This window comes from Sturnira hondurensis, unplaced genomic scaffold (genome assembly GCF_014824575.4).
Source record: "Sturnira hondurensis isolate 20B ecotype Veracruz unplaced genomic scaffold, ASM1482457v3 Scaffold0000256, whole genome shotgun sequence".
NCBI lineage: Eukaryota > Metazoa > Chordata > Mammalia > Chiroptera > Phyllostomidae > Sturnira > Sturnira hondurensis.
The window spans coordinates 1,756,614-1,769,273 of NW_028072887.1; the positions used below are offsets into that span (position 1 = coordinate 1,756,614).

The window sequence follows — 12,660 nt, forward strand, 5'->3', positions numbered from 1 at the left end:
AGCCTAAAAACAAACTAAGCAAATAACTAGAAAAGGAACAGAATTACAGCAATAGAGATCACATGGAGGGTTATCCGTGGGGAGGGGAGGAGGGAAAATGGGGGGAAAGGTATAAGGAATAAGAGGCATAAATGGTAGGTACAAAATAGACAGAAGGAGGTTAAGAGTAGTATAGGAAATGGAGGAGCCAGAGAACTTAGATGTATGACCCATGGACCTGAACTAAGGCACAGGGGCACAGGATGCTGGTGCGAGGTAAGGTGCAGGGAAGAGAGGGATAAAGGTGAGAAAAAAATGGGACAACTGTAATATCGTAATCAATAAAATAGATTTTAAAAAAAGAACTAAAAGCTGATTTGCAGATTCCAAAAACTACAGTGTCTGAGATTTTGACACAGGATCTTGACGTGAAATGTGTCATGGCAAAATTCCTTCCACAACTTCTGCTACCAGAGCAGAAGGAACATCACACTGCAGTGCTAATGACTTGATTCAAACTGCAGCCAATGAACCAGATGTCCTCAGGAAGGTCATAACCAGAGATAAATCCTGGGTCTATGGCTGTGATCTGGAAATGAAGGCCCAGTCATCCCAATGAAATTTGCCTGTTCTCCACACCCAAAGAAGGGGTGGCAAAGTCGCAGCAAGATCAAGACCATGTTAACTGTGTTTTTGATTGGGAAGGTATTGTCCATCATGAGTAATCCCCTCCAGGCTAAACAATTAATAAGGGGTACTACCTCAATGTTCTTCGTCAGTTGAGAGATGCAATATGATGAACATGGCTACAGCTGTGGACAAATGGTGATTGGCAGCTTCATCAGGGGGACACATACACTCATGTATTATATCTAGTGCAGAGTTTTTTTGCAAAACATCAAATCACCCACGTGACTCAGCCCCCACAACCCAGATATGGTGTCCCGCAACTTCTGGCTTATCACGAAACCATGAGTAAAATCACCTCTGAAAAGGAAGAGATTTCAGACCATTGATGAGATTCAGGAAAATATGACAGGGCAGCTAATGGCGATCCCAACAAAGGGTTTTGCAGAGTGCTTTGAACGGTGGAAGAGACCTTGAGTGCCTGCTTTGAAGGGGGCTAAGGTGTCATTGTTCTGTGTACAATGTTCTTTGTATTTTGTGTCTTTAATAAATGTCTCTATTTTTCAACTTATGGAAAATATTTATGGCTTGATACTTTCTGACAGAATTCATCATATTTACCATTGCATTACAGTTATGTACAGTATTCAGTACAGCGACATGCTGTAGAGGTTTATAGCCTAAGAGCTGTAGGGAGACAGAATGTGTCACTTCAAAGTATGCCTGCCTGGCATAGGTTTATTTTAGGCTGGCTGACTTTAAGAAACAGCAGACATCCGAGAAGCTCTACTGCCAAATCAAAGCTACCCTTTGTAAGATATTTGCATGTGTAAGGTAAATCTCCCTTACTGGGAACAGGGGAATGCCCTTGCCTCTAGAAACCCAATGCAAAAGACCAAGTTACTCTTATTTAACAACCTTACCCTTATTTACTGTGCTTCTCCTGGTAATCTCCCATAACTGACTCCCCAACACCTTCATCTGTCTTCAGCTGAGGATGGTATTTGAGATGGCAACTTTAGCCATTTTGGCCGTTTACTCAGTTTTCCCAGAGCTCTCCCATGTACACAGGAGGTATACATGTTCTTGATCTTTTGTGTGTTTTTCTCCTGCTAATCTGTCTTTATTTCAGGGATATTTCAGTAAAGAACCCGTAAGAGTATAGAACAATTATTTTTTTCTCCCCCTACAGAGTGTCATGTATGAATGTGTGAACCTGTAAAGAATTTTTATAAAATTTTATTTGAGCCAAACTAATGATACATGCTGGAAGGCAAGATCTCAAATGCTCCCGAGAATGACAGCTTTGCAAATTCTTTTATGCATTTGAAATTAAGGAAGGAATATAAGGAAGATTACGTGAAGATAAGAGAAAGCAAGGTGGGGGTTGAATGCAGGATACTTAACAAGGTTGTGGGCTCTCTTGATGATGGGGATGCTTCTATCAAAGGTGTGTTAACCTGGACGCACGAGAACAATGGACAGGGCCCGCTGGAGGCAAAGATAATCCTTTCACTAAAGAAATTATGTGACTAAAGTGTGACTACCCAGGATGACCTGGGTAGTTAGGAAATTTATAATTTTCAGTTATAATTTATAATTTCCAATTATAATTTATAATTCAGTTAGGAATTTATAATCAGATCCCCCTGTGAGGTTACTCTCTGCAGAACCCCTTTTTCATCCACAAGAGCAGTCGGCTATCCCATTTATTCTAGGTGTACTGTAGGCTGTACCATCTAGGTTTGTTGAAGTACACTCCGTGTGAGGACAATAATGAAATCATGTAATGATGCATTTCTCAGCATATATCCCTGTATTAAATGGTACCTGACTTGACTGGGTAAGTCTAGGAAATAGTTCACCTTGTTCACCATTTGGGGAAATCAGGACACTAAAGCCAGCTCCACGGAGGGAAGGTGAGTCAGCAGTCAACACATCTGCACCCGACAATTGTATAATTGGCACAGGTGCAGTAATTCTCTGTGTGTATATTAATATTTTTATTTAGCTTGTACCTGAAAATAAAAGGCCAGAGTGAGAGGCAAAAAGCATCTATTTGAGACCCAGAGGAATGGCTATTCTGAAAGCACTAATTCAGGCAGAAAGCCAAATAGTTTTCTCATTAGAAGGTGAAGGCAAGGGGTATTTATGAGAAAGGGAAGGGGAACAACTGCATGAATAGAAGGAGGAAATGGCTAAGGCTGTAGCTAAGCTAACGTAGTGATGCTAATTCTAAAGCAGGTCTTTAATTTCCAGTCAGGTGGTTGGCGGCAGCAAACAACTGTTTGGAACACAGGGCTGCTTTAGGCCCAGGCCAGACTGTTACCTGCCCAGTTTCAACATTCCAAAGTCTCAAGGTGTAAGAAGGACAAAGAAGTCCCTCCGGGATGGCAGCTCCAACTCCATTTTAAAGTGGCTTCATTTATATTATATTCACAAGCTCTTATTTCAAAATGTCAAAAATTAAGAAGGGTCAATAATATCTAGAGTCTTGCCTTACTGTTCTTAAATTCTAAGGAGATACAATATCGGACTGTAGCTGACCCTTGAACAAGGGGATTAAGTGACCCCTTACTCACTAGAAAAGTGACATGTAATTTTTGACTCTCCCAAAACTTAACTACTAGTAGCCTACTATTGACTGGAAGCCCTATTGATTACATGAGCAGTCTATTAGCACATATTTTATATAGTATTTGTGTGATTATATGTATTCTTACAATAAAATAGGCTAGAAAAAAGAAAATGTTATTAAGGAAATTGTAAGGAAAATACTTTTACCATATTTTTTAAGTTTATTTATTTATTTATTTTTAGAGAGGGGGAAGGTAAGGAGGAAGAGAGGGACAGAAATATCAATGTGTGGTTGCCTCTCACATGCCCCCTTCTGGGGACCTGGCCCACAGCCCAACCATGTGCCCTGACTGGGAATGGAACTGGAGACCCTTCAGTTCACAGCCCGGGCTCACTGCACTGAGCCACACCAGCCAGGGCTTTTTACCAAATTTACTGAAAAATTCTGTGTGTAAGTAGAACTTCACTGTTCAAATCTGTATTGTACAAGGGCCAACTACTTCTTTATGACTTTTTTTGAAGATTTTATTTATTTATCTTCAGAGGGGAAGGGAAGGAGAGAGGGAGAGAAATATCAATGTATGGTTGCCTCTCGTGTGTCCCCTGCTGGGAACTGGCCTGCAACCCAGGCACGTGCCCTGACTGGGAATCGAACCACGATCGTCTGGTTCGCAGGCCCGCGCTCTATCCACTGAGCAACACCAGCCAGGTCTCTTTATGACTTTTGATGCAATTCAGACTGAGCATTTATAATAGCAAATATGTATTAAATCTTTTTGTTTTAACTTTTACTCCTTCTTATAATCAGGTCTTTATACTGATGTTTAAACTCTGTGTGTAGGTACAGTCTATGATTCTATTTCATGATCACAATAATAAGTAAAACAATATAATTGCTATAAAAGGGAACCTTAAGTGCCACAGCCAAGAGGAAACTAAGAAGACANATCTGGTTCGCAGGCCCGCGCTCAATCCACTGAGCAACACCAGCCAGGTCTCTTTATGACTTTTGATGCAATTCAGACTGAGCATTTATAATAGCAAATATGTATTAAATCTTTTTGTTTTAACTTTTACTCCTTCTTATAATCAGGTCTTTATACTGATGTTTAAACTCTGTGTGTAGGTACAGTCTATGATTCTATTTCATGATCACAATAATAAGTAAAACAATATAATTGCTATAAAAGGGAACCTTAAGTGCCACAGCCAAGAGGAAACTAAGAAGACATGCCAACTAAAGCGATTTCTTTTCTGTCCAGGGTGGGATCCTGGAACAGAAGAGAATATTACCTAAAAATTAAGTACATCTGAATAAGACATGGACTTTAGTTAATAACAATATATTGATTATAGCTTGTTAATGATAACAATGAACACATCAATTGAGAAGCTAATAATAGGAGAATTGGGTGCAGTGTATTTGAGAACTCTCTATAGCATCTTTTCAATTTTTCTGCAAATCTAAAACTATCCTAAAAAATAAACTCTACTTTAAAAAAAAAGAAAAAGGAAAAGAAAGGTAAGAGGAGGTAGAAAGGCTTGAATCTAAAACACAGATATTCTAACCTTGAACTTCTAGTTCAAGGAAGAGCGACCATGGAGAGTACATGGGGTACTGCAAACTTCGATGTGGTCACTGGGATGGCGACATTCAGGAACAATGGCGAGAAGGATTAAATATGACAAGGTAAACTGTTATTTGTAATTTTAAGTCTATTCCACTGACTTTTACTGGGGCTAATTTTTAGTATATTTAAGGATTTGAGAAATTTTGTGAATTTTGTGAAATCTCAAATCTTTAAAACACTGGGCTTCCACCAGGACATTTTAGAAAGTCACATTCACATATGAGCGCAGAGAATATTGGAGGATGATAAGAAGCTGAGTGGTGTCATTTTCTGTTCTTATCTATTCCCTTCTACATTTCAGTAAATGTCTCCAGATTCCTAGTGCTAGAAATATACGGTATAGTATCATGTATAATACACACCCATGTTTTGTGCACACTATACATGGGATTATTATACCCATTATTACACCCATGGTATGTAACCATTATACCCATGTATAATATACATCCTTATTTTTCCCTCCAAAGTCTGGGCAAAAAAGTGCACATTATACATGGCAAAATACAGTACATAGGAAAGAGAGTAAAAGCCAAGAAGCCAAAAAAACAAAGTAGGCGATAAGAACCTCAGCTGGATAAAAGCCCCGCTTACCTGGTGGAGCTGCCTGCTAAGGGTCATGAGTTCGAAGGACACTTTAAGTGAAAGTCCACTTACTCATCACAACCTCACACCCCACAGAGCAGCTGTTATTAGTATCCCCATCTTAAAGATAAGGAAACTGAAGCTTGGGGTCAGTAACATTGCTAACGAACTCGGGAATGGAGCTCCCGGGGCCTTGATTGGAACCACTCCACTGCATGTCCACTCTGGGAGAATCTAAAGAGTGTGGCTTCCACACCTGACTTCCCGACATCAGATCCACACTAAAGATCCACACTATACTTGTCTTATTGTGTTACAGGCATGGGCTTTGGAAATCCAAACATAAACATTTTATCATCTTGCACAAGTCCTGAAAAACGTGACACTGAGAGCTGGTGTGAACCTTGCAGGGGTGAACCCTGGGCCTGGGGCTGGGTGAGGAGCTGTCCCGTGGCACAGTGCTAAACAGGCTGCCAACGTCAACCCAGAAGAGCATTTATAGGAAGGGCCCAAAGATCTTTTCTTGGAGAGTGGGAAGTGTGCGTGCGTATGTATGCCTGAAGGTGTGAATGTTAAATTACAAGCTCCCTTTCCCATTTAAAAAAATAGATAAATGAGGGCATGACTATGGACCATTTGGAGAAACAACATACTAGTGATAAGCATTATTAAGAGGCTTTAAGTGCAAAATAGCATAATATTAAGACATACAAAAAAAGATTGTTCCATGCTGGTTCCGCCAGCACTTAACACTCTAGGGGGACTTAACACTCTAAACAGAATGATATGGTACCACCTGGCCTGCCTTCTCCCTGTGCTCTCTTGAGCACTGGGTCTCAACTCAGTCTGCACATCACAATCACTAGGGCTGGGTGACCATCATGTCCTGGTCTGCCAAGGATGCTCCTGGCTTTAGCATGGAATGTTCTGAGTCCTAGAAAATTCCCTCAGTCCTGGGCAACTTGGGACGGTGGTCACCCTATTGCAATGACTCTAAATATCCTGATGCATGGACCAGCCCCCAGACCAATGGCATCAGGCTACACTGGTGATGGCAGCCGTGGTGGGAAAGGTCTGCTTCCATGCCCCAGGCAGCCCTTGTGCAGGCCTGCAGTCCTTCCTTTGTCTGGCTGCTACGTCCACCCGGCAGCTCATCCTCTGGGCTCGTCGGACCTCTGTTTCAGGGTGGCAGCCAACAGTCCTTTCCATCAGGAGGGCACTGGGCTTCTCCCACTGGCAAATGAGAGCCTGGTGCCACTCACAGTGTTTCAGACCTGGCAGCAAGGTATCCACACATGCGAGATGATGACAGCCAGGCCACTATGGTGACACCAGCAAGGCAGGGATGGCCTGCTTTTTATGGCTGGTGGCTACCTTGGCCAGGGGTGTTTTGGGAAGACCCATACCCCCTAGGTGATTCCAATACACAGCCAAGCACCAGAAAGAACTGCCTGAGGAGCATGCTTCTCAACTGCAACACGCTCAAGAACCCCTGGGGAGCCTGGTAAAATGTAGGTTTTAGTTCAGCAGGCCCGGGACGGGGCCCAGCTTTCCACATTTCCAACAAGCTCCCTGGTGATGCTAGTGCCTCTGGTGCAGGCACTGTCCTCTGAGCAGGAGAGTCTGGAACGCAGAAGCAGCAGGTTTTGTTGCTGCTTTGAAAGAAACTGCAGTACAGACAGGACGGGGGGACAAAATTAACAAAAAAGGAAAATTGAATAAGGAAAATATGAGTAACTAGTAATGCAGCACAGAAAGGGCACAGGTTCTAGGACACATGACTCCTTCGGATTCCTCAGTGCTCAACCCACTCACTGAGCATCCGATACATGGAAGAGGGTCGCTGGACATGCTTCCTGGGTGTGAGGGCTGAGGGGGAAGGGAGGGCATCCCAGGAAAGAGCGATGGTCGGCATGGAGATTCTGTGATAAATTGGCTAAACTTTTGTATAAATATACATACCCACAATTCTCTTCAAATAATGGTCACCTTTGGGGAAGGAGGGGGTTGGGATTGGGATAGGGCCAATGGAAGGGGCTTCTGGGTGGCTGGGAAAGTTCTCGTCCTGGACTTGGGTAGCACCGACTTCAAATAATTTAGTAAGCCACACTTTTGATTTCTGTGGTTTTCAGTCTCTGTGTTTTATTTTACAATAAAAAGCTTTATAGAAATTCATCCAGAATAACCATATGCATTGTAAGAGATAGGTCTTGCTCTGCTGAAACGCTTGTGCTGAGCCCAGCCAGAGCTCGCCAGGGGACAGACTGCCTCTGCAGGGCCCGTCAGCTCCGTGGAATGGCAAAGAACAAGGTACAAAGTTAGCTGGACCTGACATGGGAAAAGGGAATTAAATAAGCTCAAGAAAACTTTAATTTTCTTTGCTCATGTGAAAAGAAACCTTAGGCCATCCACTGTCCCCTGCTTCTCCTCCTCCCCCCTCTGCCCTCTCAAGAGCCCCACACCCATGAACCCAGCTGTCCCTGAACATCTCCAGCCAAGTGAGCCCAGCAAACAATGCATCCAAAAGCAGAGCCTCATTATCGTTCCCCCAAAATCTGTGCATCTTCAACCTCCTTTCACTGGCAAAGAGCAGCACCATCCATGGTCATCTCAAGCCTGATCCTGAAGACCTCCTCTTGATTTTCCTCTTCCTTATGCCTTACAAGCAGCAGATGACTAACCTCTGTCCATTCCACCTTTTCAACCATGCTCCTACTTGTTTCACTGCAGACCCTCTTGCCATCTCTCACCCATTTATTACAGTGCTTTTCTGACCGGTCCGTCTTTCTCTGGTCCAGCTCCCCCCAGCACCCTTCACACTCTGTTACAGTGTTTTGTGTTTTTTCCAAGAAATCACTTCAACCGTGCTCTTCCTCTGTTTGCTATTGTTTATAAAATAAAGACTTGGCCCTGACTGGTGTAGCTCAGTGGATTGAGCGCGGGCCTGTGAACCAGAGGATCGCGGGTCGATTCCCAGTCAGGGCACATGCCTGGGTTGTAGTCCAGTTCCCTGCAGGCCAACTCCCAGCAGGGGACGCACAAAAGGCAACCATACATTGATGTTTCTCTCCCTCTCTCCTTCCCCTCTAAAGATAAATAAATAAAAAATTTTTAAAAAAAGAAATTAAAAATAAAATAAAATAAAGACTTACATCTTTCAGGTTGGTAAGAAAGCCCTCTTAGTCTATATCCTGTCACCTTTCTCTCCTGCTGCACTGGTCCTCCAGATCCCCCAGCCCCTCTCTCTCCAGATGGCCTAAATTCCTCTGGTTCCCCGAACTTCCAGATAATTCATTCATACAGCTGTGTTTTGCCCTTGCTGTTCTCTCTTCTGGAAGAGTCTCCTGGGCTCTCCTTCAGTTTCAGCCAAATGCAGGCACAACTCTTTTTAAGAGTTCCATTCTCATCTTTTACGATGATGGTACTGAAAGCAACGAAGTAGCACACCCACCCCTCCCAAAGACAAAGACAAAGCAAAGGGCTTGAAGGCAAAGTAAGCAGTGCTGAAAGGTGTCAGAGCCACAAAAATAGAAGATCCTCATCACCCACCTTCTCGACAGTGGCTCCAAGCCTAAGTAACCTCGGGAGAAACAAGCTTGACCGCTGTGCCATCAAGCTTCCCCTGACGATCAAGTCACTGTGAAGAAGATAGAAGACAACCACACACTTGTGCTCACTGTAGATGTCAAGGCCAACAAGCACCAGATCAAACAGGCCATGAAGAAGCTCTGTGACATTGATGTGGTCAAGGTCAACACCGAGATCAGGCCTGATGGAAAGAAGAAGGCCTATGTTCAGCTGATTCCCAACTATGATGCTTTGGATGTTGCTAGCAAAATTGGGACCATCTAAACTGAGTGCAGCTAGCTAATTCTAAGTATAAAAATTTTATACCATAAAAAAATCAAGAGTTCCATTTTCCACAAGTCTTTCCTGATATACATATTGCTAAGGGATTCTAATCTTTTCCTCTGTTTTTCTTCCAATACTTATACTCTGATAAGAGTTTATTTTTCTAATTTTATTTACATACCAATTTCTTTCTTCCTGCTGGAATATTCCTCAAGGCAACAACACAATTTATTCATTCTAGTGTTTCAGGCATTAAGAACAATGCTTGCTCACTCTGGCTGGTGTGGCTTAATGGATGGAGCACTGGACTGAGAACCAAGAGGTCACTGGTTCAATTCCTAGTCAGTGCACTTGCCTGGGTTGCAGGCCAGGTCTCCAGTAGGGGGCACGTGAGAGGCAACCATATATTGATATTTCTGTCCCTCTCTTTCTCCTTCCCTTCCTCTCTGTCTAAAATAAATAAATAGATAAAACCTTTTTTTAAAAAAGAACAGTGCTTGAAGAGATTTTTTAAGGTTGTTGATTGAATAAGTGAATAAATTCTTAGCTGCTTCAATACCAAGTCTTGGATAATTAAGCTAACCAGATCATCTGTGACTGATCTCATGCCAGCCGCTGAAGCAGTTCCTAGAAATGACAGCTCCCTCCTAGCCCCTCCATCAGTAGTGAACAAAGAGAAATCCATACTCAAGCTTCTAACCTTCCAAAACAGAAGGCCTTTTAGAAAATAATGTATGATTTGTAGCATCATCTTAAAGATGGCAGACAACCCCTCCCATCTAGCTCTCAATGGAAGATGTAACGGAGATTACATTGTCTTAAACTTGGCAGCCTCTCTTCCCAGAAGCCTACACTGATTTTACATTCACCTTTCATTGAGGTTTAGCATACATGTAGAAGAGTACATAATTCTTAAGGTTAAAACTCAGTCTTCACAAAGTGAACACACACATGGAACCACTTCAATAAACAGAATATTATTAGTTCCCCCAAACCCCTCCACTGTCCTCATCCAGTCACTGACCCCCTCTATTCACTGACCCCCCCCCCCACACCGAGGACAGACTGAAATAGTTCCAACTTTGCTTTGACACAAACTATTTTGTGCAAGGTTCATATATTTATATATTTTATATAATTAAAAACTGAAGTTTTAATTATAAAATGGTAACAAGCTCATTGTAAGAAGCTAAAACTAAACAGAAGTGCAAAAATGTAGGAAGTGAAAGAATTTCATCAACCCTCTGCCCGCCCCCGCCGCCCACACACACAAACACCCCATTCCCATGCTCAAACAATTGCAACAGTGTTGTGCCTGTGTCAGTGAAGACTATATAAGAAGAAAGAGGTAAAAAAAAAAAATTAAGAAAAAAGTCTATTCAAATCAATGAAACGGTATGATTGTGTATTGGCTCTCATAATTTATTTAATCTTTTTCTGAGTGAATGAACGTTTACATTGTTGCCAGTGTGTTGCTATTAGAACACCGCCACATCCACCATTTCATTCTGAAACTCTGAAACAGAAAACATGAAGAGGTTGTAAAAGTCCAGAAGTAGGGCAGGCTTTGGGATTTAATTCAGTACTCAACTATGTCACCAAAGACTCAGTTTCCTTTTTTTTTTCATTGTAGTGCTATTCATTTTTAAGTATATCTTATTGATTATTATTACAGTTGTCTCAATTTTCCCCCAATACCCGCTGTACCTGGTACTCCCTTTCCCTCCAGCAATCTCCCCCAACCCCGCTTAGTACACATCTGTGGGTCATACATTTAAATTCTTTGGCTTCCACATTTCCTATACTATTCTTAATCTCCCCCTGACTATATTTTACCTACCAATTATGCTTCTTTTCCCTGTACCTCTTCCCCCATCCTCCCCCTCCTCCCTCCCTACTGATGACCCTCTATGTGATTTCCATTTCTATAATTCTGTTCCTGTTCTAGTTGTTTGCTTAGTTTGTTTTTGTTTTTGTTTTTTAGATTCAGTTGTTGATAGTTATGAGTTTCTTGTCATTTTAATGTTCATAGTTTTGATCTTCTTTTTTTAGATAAGTCCTTTTAACATTTCATGTAATAATGGCCTGGTGATTATGAAATTCTTTAGTTTTACCTTATCTGGAAAGCACTTTATCTGCCCTTCCATTCTAAATGATAACTTTGCTGAATAGAGTAATCTTGTAGGTAGGTCCTTGCTTTTCATCACTTTGAATACCTCTTGCCAGGGCCTTCTTGTCTGAAAAATTTCTTTTGAGAAATCAGTTGATAGCCTTATGGGAACTCCTTTGTAGGTAATTGTTTCCTTTTCTCTTGCTGCTTTTAAGATTCACTCTCTAACCTTTGGCATTTTAATTATGTCTTCATGTTGCCCTCTTTGGGTCCAACTTGTTTGGAACTCTCGGTGCTTCCTGGACTTGCATTCTATTTCCTTTGCCAAATTAGGGAAGATTTCTTTAATTATTGTTTTTTTTTACTATCTGACACTTCAACTTTTAAAAAACAATTTTAATTTATTTTTAGAGAAAGGGGAAGGGAGGAAGGTAGAGAGGAAGAGAAACAGATGTGCAAGAGAAACATCATTCGGTTGCCTCTTGCACAACCCCAACCAGGGACGTGGCCTGCAACCCAGGCATGTGCCCTCACTGGGAATAGAACTGGCAACATTTTGGTTCACAAGCCAACACTCAATCCATGGACCCATGCTGGCCAGGGCGCTTTCATTATTTTTTCAAATAAGTTGTCAATGTCTTGTTCATCCTCTTCTCATTCTGGCACCACTATGATTCGGATTTTGGCACTTTAGGAGATGTCCAAGTCTTCTTATTTTCTCTCTGTCTCTCTCTCTGTCTCTGTCTCTCTCTCTCTTTCTTTGAATTCTTGTTTCTTCATTCTGTGCTGGTTGACTGTTTATTTCTTCCTTATGCTCCAAATCATCAATTTGAACCCCAGCTACCTCCCCTTGACTCCTGGTTCCCTCTGGATTTTTCTTTATTCTTTTCTTCATTTTTTCCCTTATGCATTTGCCATACTCAGTGAGATCTCTAAGCATCCTTATCACCAGTATTTTGAACTCTGCATCTGATAACATGGCTATCTCCATTTCACTTAGTACTTTTTCTGGAGTTTTGATCTGTTCTTTCATTTGAGCCATATTTCTTTGTCTCCTCAATTTGTCAGCCTCCCTGTGTTTGTTTCTGTGTATTAGGCACAGCTGCTTTGACTCCCTCTCTTGCTGCACCTGTTATGTTATAAGGGGTGGAGCCTTAGGTATTTGCCAGAGTGGGGCAACTTGCTTCGAAGTTTGATGGCATTGTATGTGGGGGAGGGGTGGGAGAGGGAACCATACTTCTTGCTCAGCTCTCATCCCATTCATTTCCACTCACTTTCTCTACTTCACATACTCAACTG

General features: G+C 42.0%; 1 pseudogene; it reads left to right on the forward strand.

Moving 5' to 3' along the window:
• The first annotated feature begins 877 nt into the window (after window positions 1–877).
• Window positions 878–9,251, forward strand: LOC118976185 (60S ribosomal protein L23a-like; annotated as a pseudogene).
• Window positions 9,252–12,660: the final 3,409 nt, after the last annotated feature.